The sequence below is a fragment of the Macrotis lagotis genome, chromosome X, assembly GCF_037893015.1.
Source record: "Macrotis lagotis isolate mMagLag1 chromosome X, bilby.v1.9.chrom.fasta, whole genome shotgun sequence".
In the NCBI taxonomy this organism is placed as follows: domain Eukaryota; kingdom Metazoa; phylum Chordata; class Mammalia; order Peramelemorphia; family Peramelidae; genus Macrotis; species Macrotis lagotis.
This window is the reverse complement of record NC_133666.1, coordinates 146,272,799-146,289,759: the sequence shown is the minus strand read 5'-3', so window position 1 is coordinate 146,289,759 and position 16,961 is coordinate 146,272,799.

Genomic DNA, 16,961 nt, shown 5'->3' with positions numbered 1-16,961 from the left:
ATCTACCCCACTGTGGCTTCCTCAAGTCCTGTACTTGGAGACCAAATTTTCTGTTCAGCTCTGGTTGTTTCAATAGGAAGGTTTGAAAGTCCCCTATTCCATTGAAAGTCCATCTTTTCCCCTGAAAAAGGATGTTCAGTTTTGCTAGATAGTTGACTCTCCATTTTAAACCAAGATCTTTTGCCTTCCAGAATATCATATTCCAATCCCTACAAGCCCTTAATGTAGATGCTGCCAGATCCTGTGTAATCCTGACTATGGAGCCATGGTAGTTGAATTACTTGTTTGTGGCAGCTTTTAGTATTTTTCTCTTTGACATGGGAGTTTTGGAGTTTGGCTAAAATATTCCTGAAAGTTTTTCTTTTGGGATCTTTCAGGAGGTGATTGGTGAATTCCTCAATTTCTATTTTATCCTCTGCTTCTAGGATCTCAGGGCAATTTTGCTATATTATTTCTTGAAAAATGAAGTCAAGGTTCTTTTCCTGGTGATGACTTTCAAGTAGCCCAATAATTTTTAAATTATCTTTTCTGGGTCTGTTTTCAAGGTCAGTTGTTTTTCCAATGAGACATTTCACATTTTCTTCTAATTTTGGGGTTTTTTTGGCATAGTTTTATTTCTTCCTGAGTTCTCACGAAGTCATCAGCTTCCTTTAGTTCAATTTTGCATTTGAAGGAGTTATTTTCTTCAGAGTGTTTTTTTAATCTCCTTTTCCAACTGGCCAATTCTGCTTTTTAAAGGCATTCTTCTCCTCATTTGCCTTTTGTGTTGCTTTTTCCATTTGGCCTAAACTGGTTTTTAATATGTTATTTTCTTCAGTATTTTTGTATTTCTTTCACCAAGTTGCTGACTTGGTTTTCATGATTTATCTGCATCACTCTTATTTCTCCTCCCAATTTTTCTTCTTAATTGCTTTTCACAGTCTTTTTTGAGCTCATCCATAGCCTGAGCCATTTTTTATTTCTCTTGGAGGTTTTGAGTACAAAACCTTCAGTTTTGTCATCTTCTGAATCTTCAATGAGATCAAAGTAATTTTCTATGGTTAGATTCTTCTTTTTCTGTTGTTTGCTCATTTCCTCAGCTTACGACTGATTTACTGCACTTCCAAGGCTTTGGGAGGCTTTGGGGACAACCTATAGGAACCTTAATTCCTCTAAGGTCTTATGAGAGGCTCTGACTGCTCTCTTGCTGTGTTCAGGCCCTCCCCTCTGCCCTGGAACTGTGAGGAGGGTCCCTGCTCAGCTATGGTGGTGTTGTGGGGCTCAGGCTGCAACTTGGATCTGAATATGGGCAAACAGCTGAGTCCTGCCCCAGGGAGAGCAGAGAAATGTCTTCAGTCTCTCTTGACTCCCTTGCCATTTATGGACTGAGAGCTCTGGACATGCTGGGTGGTTCTGCCAACTCCTGCTACAGGTTCTCATCGTAGAGCTGCTCTGAGGCTGGTGCCACTCTGCATTCGCTCTGGTGCAGCAGAATTCTCAGAACCCTTTCCAGTTGTCCCATGATCCTTGAGCCAAGAGGTCTGGAAACTGCCCCTTCTGCCATGGACCTAGGTGCCCAGCCTGGCTGTGCTGCACTGGGCTTTTTCCAATCCCCAGTCCCGGTGGAACAGACTTTTCCATGTGGAACTTCTAAGTTGTCTTGGACTGAGGAATTATATCACTCAGTCTTTCTGCCCCTCTAAATTTTGACTAGAGTCATAATTGATGGCTTTTGGAGTTTGGAGGGGAACAAGTTTCTGGGAATTCCAGCTTTCATGCCACTATCTTGTCTCCCTCCACCCCCCACCCCCGATCTTTCAATGTTGAAACTGATAAATCCACCATAATCCTAACTGTTGTACTCTGGTACTTAAATAGCTTCTTTTTGACTGCTTGCAGTATTTTCTCTTTGACCTGAGAAATTCTGGAATTTGGCTATAATATTCCATGGAATTTTAATTTTGAGATCTCTTTCTGGGGATAATCAATGGATTCTTTCAAGACTATTTTACATTCTAGTTCTAGCATGTTCAGGTAGTTTTTCAACATAATTTCTGCATGATAAAATCCAAGCTCTTTATTTGATTGTGGCATTTAGGGAGACCAATAACTCATAATTATCTCTCCTGGATCTATTTTCCAGGTTGGTCATTTTCCTAAGATGTACTTTACATTTTCTTCTATTTTTTTTCAGTCCATTGGTTTTGTTTGATGGAATCTTGGTCTCACATAGTCATTCATTTCCATTTGTCCAATTTTAGTTTTTATGATTTTATTTTCTTCAGTTAGTGTTGGTGATTTTTTCCCAATTAGTTAATTTTATTTTCCAACTGATCAATTTTACTTTTAAAATTATTGTTTTCTTCAGTTCATTTTTCATAATTTTCCTTCATGATTCTCATATCTTTTCTCAATTTTTCTTCTTCCTTTTTTGGTTTTTAAAATCCTTTTTTGGGCTTTTCCAAGCAGTCTTTTTGTAAGTAAAACTAGTTCATCAACCCATAGAGGCTTCACATGTAGACATTTTGTCACTGCTTTCCTTTTCTGAGATGATGTTTATATCATCACTAACTGTCAATGGTTAGCATTGGTTTTCTTTTTCTGATCATTTTATTAGTTGAACTCTGTTCCTATAGTATAGGGTATATAGTCCCAATGTTTTGCTTTTGTTTTTTTTTTCCTATTTTTTGTTGGGGGCTGGGATTCTGGTTCTGGACTTTTTGCTCTGGTGTTTACAGTGTTCACAGTGTACTTGCTGTGCTAGGGCAACCCAACACTGCACCAGCTTCCCATAGCTTGAAACCTTGCTTTCTCATATGGAGTTGTGACCATCACAGCTGGCAGAGTTGTATTCAGTGGCTAAAAGCTTCTTGCTGGCTTTCCAGCTCTCACAGCTCCACTAGGCTGTATTCCCCTTTTACCCATGCAATTGACTTTTTCCTGAAGTTTCTCTAAGATATGTCACTGAAAAGTTGTTTCACTATGGGTTTTTTTGGTGTTTCTGTCACCCTAGGATCTATTTAGAAGCTTCATTCAAAAGTTGTTTCAGGAATGACTCCCAGCAAGGCACTAGATTTAGAAAGGACTAGGAAAGGCTTCCAACAGAAGATGAAATTTTAGCTGAGATATGAAAGAAGTCAGAACATAGAAATGAGGGGAGAAAGTGTTCCAGACATAAAAGACAGTCAGAGAAATGTCTAGAATCAGAAGGTGCAGAATCTTGTTCTTTGAATAGCCAGAAAGTCAGTGTCAGAATAAAAGAGTTTCAATGGGGTAGGATGGGGTGGGGCAGGGGTGAGACTGGCTATAAAGTGTAAGAAGTCTGGAAAGGCATGAGGAATGGAGGAGAAGGGGAAGTCAGCTGGATTATAAGGGTCTTTGAACACCATACAGAGGATTTTGTATTTATTCCTGGAGGCGATAGGGAGTCCCTTGGGTTTATTAAGTGAGGATGGGGAGGAAAAGTGGCATGCTCTAAGATATCAGCAATGCATATCACATGATCCATCAATAAAAACAGGGATTCAGTGGCTACTTCCTTACTGTACTGTCCCTGTTAAGGGAGAGTGATAAGAACTAGGAAAGTTCCTATCTGCCGTCTCTCCAAAAGTTAAGCATAAATGCTAAGGAACACTGATCTCTGAGAAAGACAAATATAAACATTAAAAACAAAGTTTTTAAAAAGCAGTCTAGGCCACCTAGAAGATAAACCAAGTCAGTCCAGGGTTTTAATTTAACAAGCCAACAATATAGTTACTGATATTTCTAGGGTCAAAACATCAAACAGTACCAAGGTACCACTTGCTTGTTATGCAGGCATAATTCTTTTTTTATGCTATTTTATTTTATTTTTTCCAATTTTTTGCAAGGCTAGATTTCAACATTCATCTTTTTGGAAGCTTTTCTTCTACCACCTTCACTTTCCTCTCCCCTCCCCAGGGCAGTAAGCAACTGATATAAGGTATACATGTAAAATTGTGTTTAACATATTTCCATATTAGTCATTTTGGAAAAGAAGAATTAGAACTAAGGGAGGGGGAGAAAAAGCATAAAAACATAAAAATGTTTTAACAAATGAACCTAATGTACTTTGGTCTGCATTCAGACACCATAGTTTTTTCTCTGGATATGGATGGCATTTTCCATCATAAATCTTTTTTTTTAGGTTTTTGCAAGGCAAATGGGGTTAAGTGGCTTGCCCAAGGCCACACAGCTAGGTAATTATTAAGTGTCTGAGACCAGATTTGAACCCAGGTACTCCTGACTCCAAGGCCGATGCTTTATCCATTATGCCACCTAGCTGCCCCCATCATAAATCTTTTAGGATTGTCCTTGATCATTGAAGGGGAGGAGCTGAGTCAATCATAGTTGATCATTTCACAACATTGCTGTTAATGTGTATAATGTTCTCTTGGTTAGGTTACTTTACTCAGCATCAGTTCATACAAGTCTTTCCAGTCTTTTCTGTAATCTGCTCAATTATGCTTTCTTACAGAAGAACAGCACATTCATATATCATAATTTTTCGACTGATCCCCAAATGATGGGCATCTCCTTAATTTCCGGTTTTTGTCACTACAAAAAGATGCAAACATAATGTTTTCAGAAAACCAGTGAAGCTTGAAATATCAAATGAACCATGGAATTTATGAAGTTTCAAAATTATTTCTATGGCCTTGCGGTCAATAACTAGTTTTGAAGGCAATGCAGTAACCTCTTTGGTCCATGCTTATGGCTATCCATCTGCTTCCAAGTATAAGATGAGCAATGTTTTGAATGCTGATACCTTGATCCATCTGCCACAGTGCCTGCTTGTATCATTTAAAAAAGTGTTAATACCAGAAGGAGGACAATTTAGGAAATATTACCTTGGACAGGGAATGTTAATTTTCAAAAGATTAAATACAGGTCTTCACTTTATGTGAGAAAGTTAAATGATCATCATTTTATTAATTATCTGCTAACCAAAACATCAATAGATTTTTTTCCCCTGAGTCCATTTTGGTATGGCTACTTCCAAAACTGCATAGTATAAATTGAACCTTTCATATAAACATTTTTTCCTAAGTGGCTAATGTCCATATAGCCATTAATCCAAATAAATAAGTATAATATGCTGGTAAGTAGCAAACCTGGGATTGAAAAAAGAAGAGAGGAATTGCCTCTTCCTTTTTTCATTCAAGTTATACAAAACCTTGGGATACTCCATGGTTTCAGCTGGGGTAAGATAAGGCATTTATAGTTGTTTGTAGATCCACCCCAGCTCCCTATGAAGAGAGTGACCAGGGTATCCAATACAGTTAACTCTAACTTAGGTGCTTTCCAGATTAAAAAAAAAAGACCCAATATACTCTCAGGACACATTTTGCTAGCTCCTGCACTGAGTGTGTCCAAGCTTGCCTTGTACCAACTTGAGGCTATTAAAAAAAAAACAACGATTCAGATTCGTCATGGGCAGTTGACACTAGAAGGGATATCTTTTTAGGACCAAGTTCTTCTTAGTGGTCCTTTTTTCATAGGTTCTTTGGCAAGCTGCTAAAGACAATAAATAAAAATTTGACTTCAAGGGTTTTTTTTCCATTTTTTTTTAATCTGAAAAGTTTTCATGGTAGATATATTGGGTTTGAGCACAATGAGGAAAATTAACCTTGAGAAATCCTAATCTTGAATTTCTGGAAAGTCATTTTACTGTTTAGGTTATCCTTAGACATGGACCAGATCATGGAAAATGAGTTCTGGTCATATTTCATCCATGTTCCCAAATGTGCAGCAGTACAACTTGAATGAATGGGGAAATTTGGGTAGAAGGTGGGGGTGTGGGGGGGAATATGGACAAGCGGATAGGGGAGATGCTTCTTTTGGCAGCGATGTAAAGATGAGTTTTAGATTAAAGGGTGTGAAACTTGGTATTGGGAGGCCAAAGATTTAAGGAAGCAGAAAAAGCTCATGGCAGGAGTAAGTTGTGTGATGTAGCATGTGTTCAGTGTGCATGAATGAGTATAATTAAATGGTGTTGAATACCAGGCTCTGACAATCATTGTCAACATAAGATCAAGTTGCAACTATATTTATGTTTAAATTTTTTATAATGAAACTAGTTATGTCTTCCTTTAAAAAACACCTAGTTTTAATATTCATGGGTACATTTTATTGGGTTTTCTTTTATAGTATATGAATATAAAAATTGCCATCTTTTGGTAAGTGTTTAACTGAGACTTACAGAAACCTCAGTTTTGGAAAGAGGCTTCATTAGGTCCCTTCAAATCTTTTAAGCAAGAAAATTTGCCATCTCTAAAGATGTTGAAGAGCTTTAGCAATATTCTAATCCAGTTTTAAGACTAGTCTAAAAAACTTAAAAATTAAATGTAACAAATTAACAAATAACTTGATCATTAAACTGATCAAGACCTATGTTGCTGCAAGATAACTTTTTGTTTTACTGCATAGAAAGTGGAAGTTTTAAGACCCTTCTCTCAGCAAGTAAGGACTTTGTGACAGTCAGGCCTATATTAGGTACTGTCTTTATTGCTATGTATTTTTGCCTTTTGATTTAAAGTAAATCAATAATTCCAAATACAAATTTCCAGTAAATAGAAATTTTATTAGGAATATTTAGTATTTGCATGAAAATCTCATCTTTCAATTTTTTACTTGAATAGAACTGAATCTAGAATTTTGGGCAATATATTAAGAGAAAGTAACAAGAAGTAACATTCTATATTCATATATGTAAGTTGATGCTTCTGTATTATTGGTAACAAACTACTGAAAAACTATAGTGTATGAACCTAATTAACTTATACTGTTGGTCTTCTAAAATATGTATTTGCTCTTTAAACTTATGTGTACCACAATGTTTCTTTTCTCAGTATTTTCAATTTATTTCTTATTTCTCTTTTTGGTTTCAGTCATAGGTGCTTATTTTTCTTGGAGGCTTGTTGATGATGCCTCTTGTTAGATGTAAATCTGCTCTTGTCTTTCATGCTTGGCCCATTTCTGGAGCCACTTCTCAGTTTGAACTATGTTGGGAGTGGGGAGGATGTATTGATTGGCATTTGAAGGTTCATAATCTTAAACAGAAGCAGAGCCCATTGCATATTGTCCTGTGTGTTTTGATTGAGAAATTTCAAACTTGTTAGTGTAGTTCTCAATTCTGGACTGAGACTCAAAGGCTGAAGTTTTTTTCTTTTTTATATATAAATTGCAAAACGGTGAAAACTGACAGCCAATATGTTGTCACCTTGCTGACCTCAGCAGAATAACTGAGCTTATAGTGTTACTCAAATTCAAGGAAATCCTTGAATATTGGTTTGTGTAGATCCACAATCTACATACAATATTAACTGAATCCAGATAGCTAATGCAGTTGTTTCACATGTACATATGCTTTGTTTTTGTAAGACTACACTAGTTAATGAACTTTTGTAAGCTGGCACTGAAACATTTTTTATAATGTTTTGTTGCACCATGTTTGAAGCTTTTACAGTGCAATAAATGTATTATTTTCTGAAATAAACCAAAGGTAAATTTCTCATGGTTCTTGCTGCCTGCTATAGCAGCACTTGAGGATCTTTTATACGTTTGTAATAGATAAAAAATAAACCAGAGTGCAAATCCTGTTTTTTTTTAACCTAAACCATGTACAAGTCTTTGGTCCAAATTGTAGTGTAAAGTTAAACTAAATTGCATTATATTAACTGATATGAGTGTATTTCCCTATGCATAGGTATGTTGAAATAAACATTATTAAAAAGTGAAAAAAAATTATCTGCTAACCATACTTAATAAAATTGGTTCTTAATTATCTGCGGGGGAAGGATAACACCACAGATAGATCATAAAATTATGTAAAATTCACAATGTTTCCCTCTATTCTAGGAATAGAGATGTCACAATTTCTATGGAATGCTTTGGGAAAGTCCATTTTCCTGTTTTTTCCCCATTCAAAACTCAAAATACAACTCTCCTAAGCCTTAACATGTGAAACCAATATTATAATAATAGCTAGCATTCATATAGCAATTTAAAATTTGCAAAATATTTTGTACATGTTGTCTCATATGATCTTTTCAACAGCCCATTTCAAATGAAGAAGCAAACTCAGAGATGTTAAGTGATTTGTCCAAGACCGCAATGCTAGTGCCTGAAATTGGATTCTAATTCCAATCTTTCTGGCTCAACACTTTATATACTCTGCCCATTTCCCTGCCTCTGAAAATTATTTTAGCTCAGGTTCTTTATGTGCCCATCACTGCACTAAGCTTAGTCTTTATATTATTTATGTTATTGTTTCTATTCATAAAATTTTAAAACCATTCACCTCATTAATTCATTACATACATTCAATTGCATGTACTACAATTTATTTAACTAGTTCCTAGTCAATGTTTATGTACTTTGTTTTTATTTCTTTTCTGCTATTAAAAAAATGCTACTACAGATAGTTGAGTGTATAGGGGAATCAATTTTTTTCAGTCTTCCTGGAAGTGGGATCTGAGGAAGAAAGGATATTTGCATCTCTTTTTTTTGCATACTTACAGATTGCTTTTCAAAATATTTCAATCATCTCATACCTCCATCAACTCTTCTCACCTTCTAACACCTTTCCCAGTCTGCTGGGTGTGATATGAAATCTCTAAGTTGATTTGATTTGTAAGTGCCTCATTATTTTTTTTTGTCAAAAAAATATTTTAATTTATTTTTAGGGGTTTTTTTGCAAGGCAAATGGAGTTAGGTGGCTTGCCCAAGGTCACACAACTAGGTAATTATTAAGTGTCTGAGGTCTGATTTGAACTCAGGTACTCCTGACTCCAGGGCCAGTGCTCTATCCACTATGCCACCTAGCGACCCCTTAAATTTTTTTTTTAAATACCAACAACATTTATTAAGAAATACATTGTGCAAAGTGCTAGGAATACAAAAAGAGACAAACAATACTCTGTTCCAGTTGCTTACAATCTGATCAAGTCATTTTCAGGGCTTAAAACATAATGAGGTTTTTTTTTCCATTTTTAATTTATTTTTTTATTCTCATTTTGCACAAATTTTTTTTACATTAATAAAATGTTCTTGTTTACAAGTAAACAAAATACCCCTCCCCCCATGAATATAGATAGACTTGCTTGGATGAAAAAAGTAAAGGGGAGAGAAAAAAAATTAACATTAAAAAAATAATAGTAATAATTGTAGGTATGGCCAGGTGGAGCAATGGATGAAGCACCAGCCCTGGAGCCACGAGCACCGGAGCCCACATCCAGCCTCATAGACCCAACAATCACCCAGCTGTGTGACATGAAAGCCACCCAATCCCCACTGCCCTGCAAAAACCAAAAAGAAGGGGGAAAAAAGACCTAAAATAAAATAAAATAGTAATCATAATAAGGGTGACTGGGTGGCAGACAGAGCATTGGCCCTTGAGCCAGGAGCACCTGGATCCAAATCTGGCCTCAGACACCCAAAGATCACCCTGCTATGTGGCCCCAGGCAGGCCACCCAGCCCCACTTGTCCTGCACGCTCCCCCAAATAATAATAACAAAAGATGTGCCTCAGTCTTTGTTCCAACACCAACAACTCTGTCATGGGTGGATCACATTCTTTATGATAAATCCATCACACAAGTTACTTCCATATTTTTCCAACATTGCCATTGCTGATCACAACTCCCTCCTTTCTTATTTCTCCACTACCATGTACTATATTTTCTCTCTCCTTTCACTCTGACTCTGCTGTAGGGTCGCTGAGTGGCGCAGCAGACAGATCCCTGGTCCTGGGGCCAAGAAGCCCTGAGCCCCCATACCACCCCTTAGGCCCAGAATCCACCTGGCCCCATGGTCCTGGGCAGGCCTTCCAATCCCAGCCCCTTGAAAGAAGTAAAAAAGAAAATGTGTTATATCTGACCACTCTCCCCCCATAGTCCATCCTCTCCTCCTTTATTCACATCCCCACCCCTTCCCCCTGCTCCCCCCTCCTTCTTACTCCAGCTGTCTATACTCCATTGAGTATATATGCTGTTTCCTCTCCTAGCCACCTCTGATGAGAGCAAAGGTTTCCTCATTCCCCCTTGTCTCCCCCCCTTCCATATCATTGCAATAGCTCATTGTAATAAAAAAAAAATCTTATTGTGTGAAATATCTTGGCCTATTCCCCCTCTCCTTTTTCTTTCTCCCATTACATTTCCCTTTTTTCTATTGACTCCATTTTTCCACCATATTTTATCTTCGAATTCAGCTTTCTCCTGTGCTTCAACTATAAAAGCTCCCTCTACCTGCTCTATTACCTGAGAAGGTTCATATAGGTATTATCAGTGTCATTTTTCTATGCAGGAATACATGCAGTTCATCCTCATTAAGCCTCTCATATTTCTCCCCTCTCCTCCAATCTCCATGCTTCACCTGAGTCCTGTTTCTGAAGATCAAACCTTCTGTTCAGCTCTGGCCATTCCAAAAGGAACATTTGAAATTCCCCTGGTTCATTGAAAGTCCATCTTTTTCCCTGGAAGAGGACATTCAACCTTGCTGGGTAGTTCATTCTTGGCTGCATTCTAAGCTGTTTTGCCTTCCAATATATTATATTCCAAGCCCTACAAGCTTCCAATATAGTTGCTACTAAGTCCTGTGTGATCCTGACTGCAGCTCCATTATATTTGAACTGTGTCCTTCTGGCTGCTTGTAATATTTTCTCTTTGACTTGGGAGTTCTGGAACTTGGCTATAATATTCCTAGGGGTTGGTTTTTTGGGATCTCTTTCTCGGGGGGATTGGTGGATTCTCTGCATTTCTATTTTGCCCTCTGCTTCTAGAATATCAGGGCAATTTTCCTGTAGTAATTCTTTGAAAATGATGTCAAGGCTCTTTTCCTGATCATGACTTTCAGGTATTCCAATAATTTTTAAATTATCTTTCCTAAGTCTGTTTTCCATATCAGTTGTTTTTTCAATGAGATATTTCACATTTTCTTCTAATTTTTCATTTTTTTGGTTTTGAAGTATTGATTCCTGATTTCTGGTAAATTCATCAATCTCCCTGAATTCTATTCTTTGTCTGAAGGATTTGTTCTCCTCAGAGAGTTTTCTTATCTCTTTTTCCATCTGGTCAATTTTGCTTTTTAAAGCATTCTTCTCCTCAATAACTTTTTGAACTGTTTTATCCATTTGACCTAAGCTGGTTTTTAGCATGCTATTTTCTTCAGCATTTTTTGGGATTTCCTTTACTAAGCTGCTGACTTCATTTTCATGTTTTTCCTGCATCTCTCTCCTTTCTTTTGCCAGTTTTTCTTCCAAATCCTTCATTTGATTTTCAAAGTCTTTTTTGAGCTCTGTCATGCCTGAGCCCAATTTCTGTTTTTCTTGGAGTCTTTAGATGTAGGAGCTTGTGCTTCCTCATCTTCAGACTGAGTATTTTGATCCTTCTTGGGCTCATTTGCAAAATATTTCTCAATAGTCTTCCTTTTGTTTCTCTGCTTGCTCATTTTCCCAGCCTGGGCCTTGTTTTGGGGTGCTTCCTGAGCTTTTGGGGCACTCCCACAAGGGTCTCAGTGTGTGAGGCTCTGTCCTCCCTCCTGGTCTGTGAATGACTATATGTGCCCCCCTCTGCCATGGGGCTGAGGGGGGGGGGGCCTGCTGTTCTATGGTGGGGCCTAGACTTCCATCAGGATCTGAATGTGGTCAGAGCCCCAAAGTCCTGTTCCAGAGGCAGAGGACAGAGCTCAGCAGTCTCTCTTCACTCCCCTCCCTCAGCTCAATGGGCTCATGCCCTGGGGGCTCCTGCTTACCTGCTCAGCTTGCTTCTGTTTCTGGATCTGGGCTGGGGTGGCTGTGCTGCTCTCTGTGTGCCCTGAGGGCTGGGCTCCACGTGCTCACTCTGGCAGAGGTCCCCCGCTGTTCCCCCACTTTGTGCCCGGTGTTTGTTGGGGTGCAGCTCAGGAGACTCCGCTGCTGTGAGCCTCGGCTCCCAGTGCCCTGGGGCTGCCTCTGGGTGGCTGAAATTCTTTGGCCCTGTCGTGCCACCCCTCTGGCAGGCTGCCTTTCCGACCCCGGGGAGCAGAGCCTTTCTGCTCTTTTCCAGGTTACCTTGAGTAGGAGAACTGCCTCACTGGGTCCCTTTGTGGGTTCTGTCTTTGGAAAGTTTAGTTAGAGTCCTTAGTTTATGAGTTTTATCAGAGAGCTCCTAAGAAGGACAACTTGAAAGGTCAGCAAAAAGAGTGTGCTGTACCAGAGTGTACAGGCCTCAGCAGTGCAGACCAGACCCCAGCAGATCAGGAAGAGCCCTCAGGAGCCACTGAATCAGTAGTGGCAGCTGCTTCTATAACTCACAGCCCACAGATGGTAAGGAGGTTGGAAATAGATTACAGGGGACTCAGTGCTATCCCTGATGCAGAACTCTGTTGCTTTGCCCATACTCAGATCTAGGTTGCAGTCCCAGGAAAAAGAGCAGAATCATAAGAGAGCTTACTGATGCAGCTGAACAGGGACCCTCCTGACAGTTCCAGGGCAGAAGGGAGTGCTTGTGGTCATTCACATATCAGAGTACAGGTCAAGAGAGTGGCACAAACTTCCCTTTACATTATAAGAACTTGGAAGAATTGGAATCTTGTAAATCCCTAAGAAGCATCTGAAAATAGCTGAAAAATACACTCAAAGCTTCAGATAGTGCACTCTCCTTTCTCAAACTAGAGTCCTACCTTAAAAAAGACTAAAAATCTAGTTATAGACTGGGGAAATGAGTAGACAACAAAAGAAAAAACATCCAACCATAGATCATTACTATGGTCATCAGGAAGATCAATATATACATTCAGAAGAAGATAACAAAGTCACAGTGTCTATTTCCAAAGTCTCCAAGAAAGTATGAATTGGTCTCAGACCATGGAAGAACTCAAAAAGAATTGTGAAAGTCAAATAAGGGAGGTGCAAGAAAAATTGAGGAGAGAAATGAGAGTGATGTAAGAAAATCATGAAAACCAAATCAGCAGCTAAGTGAAGGAGATACACACACACACACACACACACACATACACACACACGTAGGAAATATCATCTTAAAAACCAGACTGGCCAAATGAAGAAAGAGGTCCAAAAAGCCAATGAGGAGAATAATATTTTAAAAAGTAGAAATGTTCAAAAGGAAAAGGAGATATAAAAGCTCACTGAAGAAAATAATTCCTTAAAATATAAAACTGAGCGAAGGGATAACTTTTACTTGTGAGGAATCGAGAAACAATAAAAGAAAACCAACAGAATGAAAAACTATAAGAAAATGTGAGATATCTCATTGGAATAAGAACTGACTTGGAAAATATATCTAAAAACGATCATTTAAAAATTACTGGACTCTGAAAATCATCATCAAAAAAAAAGAGTCTAGACATCATCTTTCAAGAAATTATCAAGGAAAATTGCCCTGATAGTCTAGAAGCAGAAGGTAAAATAGAAATTGAAAGAATTCAACAATTGCCTCTTGAAAGATCTCAAAATGAAACCTTGCAGGAATTCAGAGCCAAATTTCAGAACTCCTAGGTCAAAAAGAAAATATTGCAAGATGCCAGAAAGAAACAATGCAATTATCATGGAATCATAGTCAGCATAACACAAGATTTAGCAGCTTCTACATTATGAGATAATGAGACTTGGAATTATTCCAGAACGCAAAAAAGCTTGGATTACAAGCAAGAATCAATTACCCAGTAAAACTGAACATACTCTTTCTGGGGAAAAGATGGATATTCAATGAAATAGGAGACTTTCAAAATCCTGATGAAAAGACCAGAGGTGACAGAAATTTAATCTTTAAATATGAGACTCAAGGGAAGCAAAAATATGAAAACAGGAAAGGCAAATCATAAAGAAGTTAATGATGCTGCGCTGCTTGTATTTCGGCATGGGAAAATGATACTGATAACTCATATGTACTTTCTCATTTCTTTTCTTTTTTTTTTTGTTTTTTGCTAGGCAACAGGCTTAAGTGCTTTGCCCGAGATCACACAGCTAGATAATTATTAAATGTCTGAGGCCCAATTTGAACTCAGGTCCACCTGACTCCAGGGCTGATGCTCTATCTACTGTGCCCTGCACTTTCTCATTTCTTAAGAGCATATATAGACAAGGCACAAGTGGGAGTTGAATATGAAGGTATAATATATTAAAAAGATGGAGTTAAGGGGTGAGAGAGGAATGTGCTGGGAAAAAGGGAAAGTGGTAGGTAAAATGTGTTATTTCACATAAAAGAAATAAGAAAAAACTTTTGCAGTAAGTGGAAGAGGGGGAAGGTGAGGAGGAGTGAGTGTCGCCTTACTCTCATTGAAACTAACTTGGAGAAGAAATAACATACACACTTAATTGGGTAAAGAAATCTATCTTATCCCAGAGGAAAAGAGGGGAAGGGACTGGTAGAAAGGTGGGGAGAGGTTGGTTATAAGGAGGGAGAGTGAGAAAGAGACTAGTCAGATGCAAAACACTTTGGAGGAAGGACAGGATGAAAGGAGAGATTCAAATAAATGGGGGTGGGGGAAATAGAATGGAAGGAAGTATAGTTAGTAATAGTAACTTTGGGGGAAAAGTATTGAAACAAAGTTTCTCTGCTAAAGACCTCATTTCTCAAACATAGAGAACTGAGTCAAATTCATAAAATTAAGAGCCATTCCCCAATTGATAATGATCAAAAGATAAGAACTATTTCAGATGAGGTTATCGATGCTATCTATGACCATATTTTTAAAATGTCCTAACTCACTATTGATTGTAGAAACAATTGGAAGACAATTCTGAGGAACTACCTTATACCTATCAGATTGGCTAAAAAGACAGAAAGAGAAAATGACAACTATTGAAGGGAAAGATGAGACATTAATGCACTCTTTGATGAGTTGTGATATAACAACTGTAGAGCAATTAGAAACTTTGCTCAGAGGGCTATAAAACTATGCCTACCTTTTAAATTAGCAATACCACTGCCACATCTATATTCTAGAAGAGTGGAAAAACAGGAAGGAAAAGAACCTATATGCTTAAGAATAGTTATAGTAACTCTTTTCTGGTGACAAGAAACTGGAAATTGAGGGGATGCCCATCAGTTGGGGAATGAGCAATTTGGAATTATGCCCAAAGGGCAATAAAAACATGCATACCCTTTGATCCAGAAATATCACTACTGGGTCTATACCATGAAGAGATTATGAAAAAGGGTAAAAACACCACCTGTAGAAAAATTTTCATTAGCAGCTCTGTGGTGAGAAAGAAATGGAAACTGAGGGAAAGTCCATCAACTGGGGAATGGCTTAACAAACTGTGGTATATGTATGTGATGGAACACTATTGTTCTATTAGAAATCGGGGGGGATGGGAATTCAGGGAAGCCTGAAAGGATTTTCATGAACTGATGCTGAGCAAGATGAACAGAACCAGAAGAGCACTGTATGCCTTAATAGCAACATGGAAATGATGATCAACTTCAATGGACTTGCTCATACCAACAGGGCAACAATCAGGCACAATTTTGAGGTATCTGTGATGGAGAATGCCATCTGTATCCTGAGAAAGAATTGTGGAGTTTGAACAAAGGCCAAGGACTATTATTTTTAATTTAAAAAAAGTCTTATTATGTAATTCTGCTATATCTCATGCTATATGTTTCTTTCTTAAGGATACTTCTCTCTCATCACATTCAACTTAGATTGCTATGGGAATGATGTAAAGACTAGCAAACTGCTTTCTGTGGTGGGTGGGGGAGGGAAGTGAGATTGGGGGGAAATTGTAAAACTCAAAATCAATAAAACCTTTCTAAAAAAAAAGAAATGATGAATAGTAAAACCTGGCAAGACATATATTGGATGTAATGGGAAATGTACTATGTACAAAGTAACGGCTACATTGCAGAATGATCAGCTGTGAATGACTCCCCTTTTCTCAGCAATGCTGTGCCCCAAGACAGCTCTGAAGGACTTATGATAAAGAAAATTATGCATCCTCCAAGACAGAGCTGATGGTGTATGAATATAGACTGAAGCATATTTATGTTGCCTTATTTTTCTTGAAGTTTCTCTTTTTTTGGAGGGGGTTATATGTTTATTTTCACAACATGACTATTATGGTAATGTTTTGCATGACTACATTTTTAGCCTTCATCAAAATAAAATTGCTTTCTCAATGAGGGGGAATGGGGTGGGAAGCAGAAAGAGAATTCAGAACTCAAATTCATAACAAAAATGAATGTTAAAATCTGTTTTTACATGTAACTTGGGGGAAATAAAATAAAAATCATGAAAAAATACAATCCCATTCTACACTAATTTATGTTGATCTAAACTATGAATTCAACATTGTCATTCAGTTATTTCAGGGTTCTCTACTTCAATGTCTCACTTTATGTCAACCACAAAAACTGTGTATTGAAACATTTGAACCTTGCAGCAACCCTGTGAGACAAGTAGTACAAATATTCCCTGTATAGATGCTTAAGAACTTAAATAATTTGCCTAAGGTATCTCAACAAGCACATGTCATTGCAAAAGTTGATACCCAGGGATTCTTTCCACTACACTGTACTTGATGTCATTAAGAAAAAAAGACTCAGACATCTGGGAATAGGGAGATTTGAGGACAGGTGAAAGTTAACCAGGTTACTAGGAAGAGACAAGAGGATGAGGTTGATACACAATAGTTGTAATTTCATTGCTTCTGAAAGAAAATTATTGGTACCAGAAAGGGATTAAATCTGGAAGCATCAATCCTTTAGACACCTTTTATTGTCCAACTTTTCTTTTCATAAATCTTGCTGTGGAAAAGCAAAACTACTAACCATTTAAGGTTGTAAGAATTCAGGCATCTCAGAATGTAGGCATGGTTAAGAGAAAGGATAATTAATTGACCAATACTCATGTGACTGGAAGTTTTAGGTTAGTGGTAATGAATTTGTTAATAATAGTTGGAATGTAATAATAAATATATTGGGGCAAGTTTAGCTGAGAATATGTATTTGAGAAGTTTGGGA